Source organism: Microcaecilia unicolor, chromosome 5 (assembly GCF_901765095.1).
Source record: "Microcaecilia unicolor chromosome 5, aMicUni1.1, whole genome shotgun sequence".
Classification (NCBI taxonomy): domain Eukaryota; kingdom Metazoa; phylum Chordata; class Amphibia; order Gymnophiona; family Siphonopidae; genus Microcaecilia; species Microcaecilia unicolor.
The window spans coordinates 189,416,932-189,424,630 of record NC_044035.1 but is presented as its reverse complement, the minus strand read 5'-3'; the positions used below and the strand labels follow the sequence as shown (position 1 = coordinate 189,424,630).

The 7,699-nt window shown below is 44.0% G+C and overlaps 1 protein-coding gene across 1 annotated transcript in view; it reads left to right on the top strand.

The window, feature by feature from the left end:
- The window catches only part of TSNAXIP1 (translin associated factor X interacting protein 1), a 1,164,230-nt gene that overhangs the window by 895,527 nt on the left and 261,004 nt on the right, over nucleotides 1–7,699 (top strand). The window lies entirely within an intron of this gene.

Here is a 7,699-nt window from a genome sequence, read left to right as displayed (position 1 = left end):
CACCCCTTAACACATACCATATACATCCCAATTTGGAATAATCCAAAGTTCAAAATTAACAACTCTTGTATTAATTGGACTGCTTCGAAAAGAGCTGGCATTTGGTCCCTTAATGATGTCATAAAAGATCACTCTTGGCTTCCCTTTTCCCAATTATGTATAAAATTTGGCCTCACAAATTCTCAACACTATAAATGGATCCAACTCAAACATTGTGTAACTAATACATTAGATATATTAACTACTGAGTTCCCCACTTGCTGGAAACTCTGCAAATCATTAATGTGTTCCAAAAAAGTTGCATCTACATGGTACAAAATACTTCAATTAGCTAAATTCAGCTCACCAACTAGTACCATGCAATCATGGGAACATGATCTAAACACCCAACTAAATGAAAAAGAATGGGAAAAATTCTGGTTCAAAAGTACTCATACCACCAAATCAGCGTCCATTTCACAATCCATGTTCTACCTAGCACACAGGGCCCTATGGACTCCAGCTAAACTCGCCAAAATGAATACGACAAAAAACAAAAATAATATGAATAAATGTTGGACATGTGAAAAGGATGTTGGAAATCTCAAACATATTATTTATTCTTGTTCATTTGTTCAAGATTATTGGAACTCTGTATGGAACACAATATCATCTACCTTGAATATTCAAGATGTTTTAACATATAACATAGTCATATTTGGATCCCTAATGATACAATCACCACTAGACAAATATCAAGCACAATTATTAGACATAATGTTACATCAAGCCTTAAGAACCCTTTTCTTTTGTTGGAAAGACCTTACCAAAGTAACGTATTTAACTTGGTGGAATTCTGTGTGTATATTAGCTAAATATGAATATGCTGCGGCTGAAAAACATAACTCACTTGTTAAATACAATAAAATATGGACTTCTTTACTAGATCAACTACATAATAACCTCTCTTAGAGTTGAATTTATGTATGATCATGACTTGTTATAGCAATAATTCTTGTATAATCTTAGTCTGAACATGTATGCTGATGCTTTGTTATTGTTAATCTGTTATACTGGTTATTTACTTTTATTTTAGCCATTTGTTATTGACTACAAAACACAATAAAAATATTGGAACAAAAAAAAAAAGAGATTGGAGGAGGTTGATGGGAATGCTCTCAAAAATGTTTTGGAATAAGAGATACACAGATACATTGGCAAAACATGATGGATACTTGGGGTAGGGGAGGTTTTGGAGTTCTGGATCTACAACGCTATAATCAGGCATGTTTGCTGAGACATTTAGGGGATTGGCTGATGGGAACATCACATTATACTCCGCGAGAGGTGGAGGAGGAGTGAGTTTGCCCATTACGATTACAGTATGTGCTGCAGGCAAAACAATCTACTTTGCCAGTGCAATTAAGGGGGAGCACACTGATTCGACCCCTTAGAGCGGTATGGAGAGAATTAGGCCACACTTGGAGGATTGACGCATAACAGGGAATGGAGAATTTCTTCCGGGTATGGATAACCCAAGATTCAGGATTTGGCGGAATAGAGGGATTAACATTATACAAGACATAGTGGATTCCGCTGGTAATGTCAAGAGGTTGAAATCCCTGGGGTTTGGAGAATTAGTATGGGTGGACAAATTTGCATATCAGCAGGTTTCTCATTATATTGCAACTATTCCTAAACCGTCTCTTGCTGTTGATGTGCCCAGCATGATAGAAAAGCTATATAAAATGCCCACTGACGAGGCCACCTCTATATCAATACTGCATAAAAGGCTTATGCAGAGTAGTATGCATAGAGAACTGAATCGCCTTACGGTGAAATGGTCGAAAGACTTACAGAAAGAGGTCACGACACAAATGTTGATGAGAAGCATGCGGCAAATTCCACAAAGAATATACAGTGCTGAGCTTAGGGAATGTCAAGGGAGAGTGATCTATAGAGCGTATACATCTAAGTTGGGATTGCATGAAATGGGAGGTGTGTAATCGCCTCAATGTGGTAAATGTATTATCCAATGTACTTTTTATCATGCTCTGTGGGATTGCCCAAAGATAAAGAACTTTTGGGCGAAGTTATTTCATTTTTTGGGACAAATATTGAACAAGACGTTTCGATACTGCCAGAGAATGCTCTGTTGGGGGTGGATGTTCTGTCGGGGGCTGGTGTTGTCCATCATAATCTATTACTATATAAGAAGGCATTTTTAATTGGTAAAAAATGTATATTAGTCAACTGGGTTAAACAACAAGCTCCCTCATATTGGCAGTGGCGTAACAGACTACATGCTTTACTGTTAATGGAATTACAAGATGTACACCTGAAATTTAAAAAACAAAGAGAGTTTTATTTAATTTGTAAATGCTACATTCAAGCCCTTGCACCTCGTGCTCGTACTTCTATTGTCAATCAGCTAGGAGAACCCATCACTCATATATGAGAGAGATATATAACAATAGATGGTGATATTCGACCCCTTTATTAATAGGGTATGATCCTTATGGTGGGGGAGGGGAGGGAGAGGGGGTAAAGGGGGGGAGGGGTGTGAGAACTATGGTACTGGGATAACAAGCATTTGAATCCGATTCTATGTTTCTTACCTAATGCTGGATTCTTCATAAAATTGATGTCGAAATTACAGAGAATTGGGGGGGGGGGGGGTATGGGTAGAGTTTTAGTAGTTAAAACCTGATGACATTTGTGCACTACATGGGAATGATCACTATGTTAAAGTTGGAACATTGTTGGAAAATTGTGTACTTTCGTTGCTTTGTTCAGTCATCAATAAAAACCGTTGAATGATAAAGTCCCCTGAAACCTTTGTCTAAAGATAAGTACAAACTTACTTTAATTTTAAGCATTAATGGAGTGTTGTTTAAAAGCTATAAAGAAAACTTAACACTTTTTCTAAATATATAAAATCATGGACTGATGACAAAAAAGGTGAAAATTGCTGCTGCACCAATACTTAACAGCGGAGTACCACCTCTGATGGTCCGAAGATACCTTCTTGTATGAAAATTGTTTTGATTTATTATAGCAGCGATAGATCTTTTGTGTGCACTTATGTTAGGTGTTATCTCTGTAGCCATATGGCTCACAGTCTGTGCATATGCTAGGTCTGTGCTGCTTAAAGATATCCAGTCTGTACCACAAATAGTATTAATGGGGCTGAAAGTTTTGACACATAACCCTGTGAACACTTTCATCCTGCTGGCCCAATATTATCCCTGCATGCAGGTTCCCATCATAGGTGTCCCCTGGGAAATATGATAAGTTGACAGCATTGGAATGGTGCCCTCAGTAGGGGATCACCAACTCATGATACAGACCTGATATTGCAACCTCTAAGCATGTTTCTCTCCGAGGCCAACAGCATGCATGCAGCAACAGGCAAATGCAATATACCCCATGCCCCCTGCTGTCCCCCACACATTTTGCATACATCACAATAGCAAAATTACTTAAAGGTCTGTTGTCCAGTACTGACCACAAGTCAGATATCAACCAGCAAGTGTCTATTGTCAGTATTCAGACTATAGTTTGCTGTCAGTTCTGCAGCCTGCATCCCCCACTGCAATCATGGCTGAGGGCTTTGTTACAGGCGCAAACAGATGGTTCCTGATATATTTACGTATATACAGCACTTATAAAGATGCATAGATAAAAAGATAGCTTTATAATTAAAAAAGATAAATCGTTTAATTTAAACACAATTACATGTCCAATACTGGCCACAAATCAGGTATGAACCGTCCTGGACTATAGTTTGCTCTCTGTTCTTCAGACCAAGAGCCAGAGGGAATAGTATATGAGAGGTGGCCCACAGAGGAGCTGGAACCCATAGATGCAAGGAGGTGCTCATGATTTGGCACCAGATCAACAATATGCCAAACTTACAGCAGGAAAAGCTGCAGCTCAGGCACCAGGGCCTACAGAACATGTAGAAGGATTTGGTGGGGCAATGGAGGGACATTACTGCCCTGAGCTCCACCCTGGATCCCCCCACTGCACTCATAGCATGAGGGCTTTGTAGTGCAAGCAGCTGCTTCCTCAATCTATGTACATACATATAGGAATACATATAGAATTAGCTAAAGAGATAAAAACTTTGGACCTCACTGATTCGCCTTGGCTCCATCCTGAATAGTGGCTGGGTTCCATCTTGCCCAAAAGCGAGATCCTGCGGAAAGGCAACCGATGTCTCAGGTCAGCTTCATATCTGAGTGGAAGGGTGGGGGTCTGGGGTCTGAGGTCTGACCTTAACTGGAAACACTTGCAAATGGCTTCATTAGTTCTGATGGCTGGTGCCTGTAGAACAGGGAGAAGATGTAATGAGTTGGAGGGGCATAATCGAACTGCGCCGGCCATATGGCCGGCGCTGCAAAGAGCAGTCCCGAACCGTATTATTGATAAAGATGGCTGGCCATCTTTCGTTCCAATAATACGGTTGGGGCCGGCCAAATGTCAGAGATAGCCGGGTTTGAGATGGCCAGCATCGGTTTTCGCTGATAATGGAAACCGATGCCGGCCATCTCCAGGGATCTGCATACTGCTGTCATGGAGCTGGGTATGATATTTCACACTGGCATAGAGGCTGGCAAAAAAATGATTTTTTTTTGAGTGGGAGGAGGTTGGTGACCACTGGGGGAGTTGATCCCTGATTCCCTCCGGTGGTCATCTGCTCAGTTGGGGCACTTTTTTGAGGCTTGGTCCTAAAAATAAATGGACCAAGTGAAGCCGGCGAAGTACTAGTCAGAGCCGGCCTTCTTTTTTCCATTATCGTCCGAAGCCGGCCATCTCATAACCACGCCCCCGTCCCACCTTCCATACCCTGCGGAAACGCCCCTTTAACTTTGGCCAGCTCTGCGACAGAAAGCAGTTGGAGCCGGCCAAAATCGGCTTTCGATTATACCGATTTGGCCGGGTTCAGGAGATGGCCGACGATCTCCTTCGAAAATAAGCAGGTTGGTCTCCCAGGTGTGGAATGTTCTGTCCTAAACACAAGGTATCTCCCCCTGTTAAAATATTCTGGTTTAAAAATGACCAACATTATTGTTCCTCTGTATATTGACCCATTTTCCAATTCAGGAAATCCTAATTTAAAAAGTCTAACCTCCTGCACCTTAGATGTCCCAAATTCCCTATATAGATGTCCATGTTGGCATTTTCAAACCTCCACATCCCAATGATATGACTGCCCGAAAGGACAGTGAGCAGAAAAAGCAACTTTACTGCAGCAGAAGTGGAATTCCAGTAAAAGAGATGGTGTCTCACCATGACAACCTCTTTGCACCTAAAGGACAGTGCATAGGCACATAAACAAAGCAAAGGGAGTGGATGGCCGTATGCCACAAGCTCAGTGCAGTCTTTAATAACAATAGAGATTTGAAGATGCAAGAGAAAGTGGAAGCAGCTCTGCTATTATGTAAAGAAGATGATCCCCAGGGAGTTGACACTACCAACCTCACTCTCCATGGAGCAGATGGTAAAAGGAACTGTAGACCAGATGCTATCTATGGTGTGGGTGGCCAGTACGCCTTGGCACAGTCTGAGGAAACAGGGAAGATTATACTCCACAAACAATGATTACAGCCATATGTATCTCACCATCTATCTATCTATCATGAACACTGCCCAGAGGGAAAAATGTGGCTTATCCACACCACATCGATCTTTGCACCCAGGCACCTGAGGGAATGGAACTATTCATTTCAGTCTTAGAAGTTATCTGAGAGAGTGAACTGTGACAGAGCACCAGGGTTTCAGAGAGCATTGGCCTAAAGCAAAACATAATGAAATATGGCACTGGTCTAAGGACCCATAGGTAGATGGTTTGAGACCTGCTCTCCCCCCCCCCCCCCCCCCCCCATTTTGATTTCAACCTTGTTTCCCACCCCACCACACCCCATGTCTCCCTCTTCCTTGTGAAGCAATTTTGTCTGTAAACCTCTAGACTACTGACAGTGCAGAGGACCCACATTGTCCCTTTTCCTTCTATCTCTATCTACTTGACAGTGTGCATGCCTTTCTTACAGGGGTGTGAGGTATGCAGTGCAGGATAACCATCTTCTGCTCCATTGTGAGATGTTATGCCATAGATAAGGTGTGGGCAGACAGTGCCAGTCCTTACCACCTGTAATGGCAATGTGCACATGGAGATCTGTGGTTAGGAGAGGTGTGACATGGTGACATCTAAGCAAAAGCAATTGAGATATGTTTCTCCACTGATTTGCAGGTGGTGAGTCTGAATCAGACAGAGATGAGGGTTCCAGCATCCAGCCAGAGGGGCAGCTTTCAATCCAGGAAGAGCAACAAGTGGTGGTAGCAGAGGAGGCAGGAGGGGGCACCATGGCTCCCTCAGAAATGGAGCAGTATGTTGGGAGGGGTCACCTGCAGAGGAAGAACAGGAGGAGAGCATTGGTGACCTACCATGGGGAAAAGGTGGAGCTAATGTGTTAGGATCTGCAGCTGCAGGAAAGGAGGCTGGAAGAGCAGGGGGAGATGTGGCAGGTGTTGGAGAACATTTGGCAGCAGTTGTTGGGCTACACAGTCACCTCCAGGACTACACAATGTCCTGACCCATACCCTGCCAATGCAGCCTATAGCTTCCTGACCACATGTCACTGGGGATAGCGGCAGCCAGGCAGCACCACTTTCTGCTTCCTCATCACGTGTCACCAGGGATGGCACCAGCCAGGGTAGCAGTCACCATCTCAACTGCTAGATTGGTGGGATCCACCAAGAAATCTCACCTGGGTCAGACTGGAGTGAATGCCACTCATTCACACAGCAAGGCAAGGGCACCAAGGCCACAACAGACTACTGTGCTGGGTCATGTAAGCAACTGCCAAGGCCCCCCAGTTCCTATGAATTTCCCCAGCATTGCAGCAGCTGCATAGCAGCTGGGTGCCTAGAGGAGTCAGACAAGAGTGAGAGCTCAACAGAGGAGAGTGAGGACACCATCACCTCCTGAGTGCCATGAGCCATCAGCTGGGCCAGAGGAAGGGGTGGGAAAGCTGCAAGCAGGAAGAGACCTGGGGGGAAGAGGTGGTTAAATGCGTGACATGAAAAGGGTGTGCTGTGAGGCACGTTTGTAGTGGCATGGTGGTAGTGAAGAGGGGGAAGAGGACATGAGAGGACAAATTATGAGCATGCAACAGGCCTGAAGGTCTTTCAGACCTTTTCAGGGGTGTACAGCTCCCCCCCCCTCCCCCAGCATTTGAGGAATCTGAATCTGTTTTTCAGATTTCCAAAGGTTTGTTTTATTATGGAGTACATGGTGTGATGGGCTACATTATAGCACTCCTCTGTCTCATTTTGGGTGTGCATAATTGGTGTCATCAACCATGTGTGTTGGGGGTAGCTTCTATTACCTGTGAGGGAGGGAGCAAAGGTTACAGACATGGTTGTGTATCATTAGCTGTGGCCACCTTGGAGTGAGGGATAAGATCTGGAGCAGAGGGCTGCTGGGTGGTGGGAACAACTGTGGACACCTTTGGTGGGGTGGAGCAGGCAGAGGAGAAGGGAATCCCAGTCCTGCTTACCTAGGAGCCAGCTGCCAGTGATTTCCCCTTGGTCAAAGCTCTGGTAGATTCCTGAGTGGTGTAGAATGTAGGAGTCATGGCAGGACCCCAGTTAACATGCACAGACATCTACTATGTCCCCCCTATGCATTACACATGACCTGCATGTTCATCGA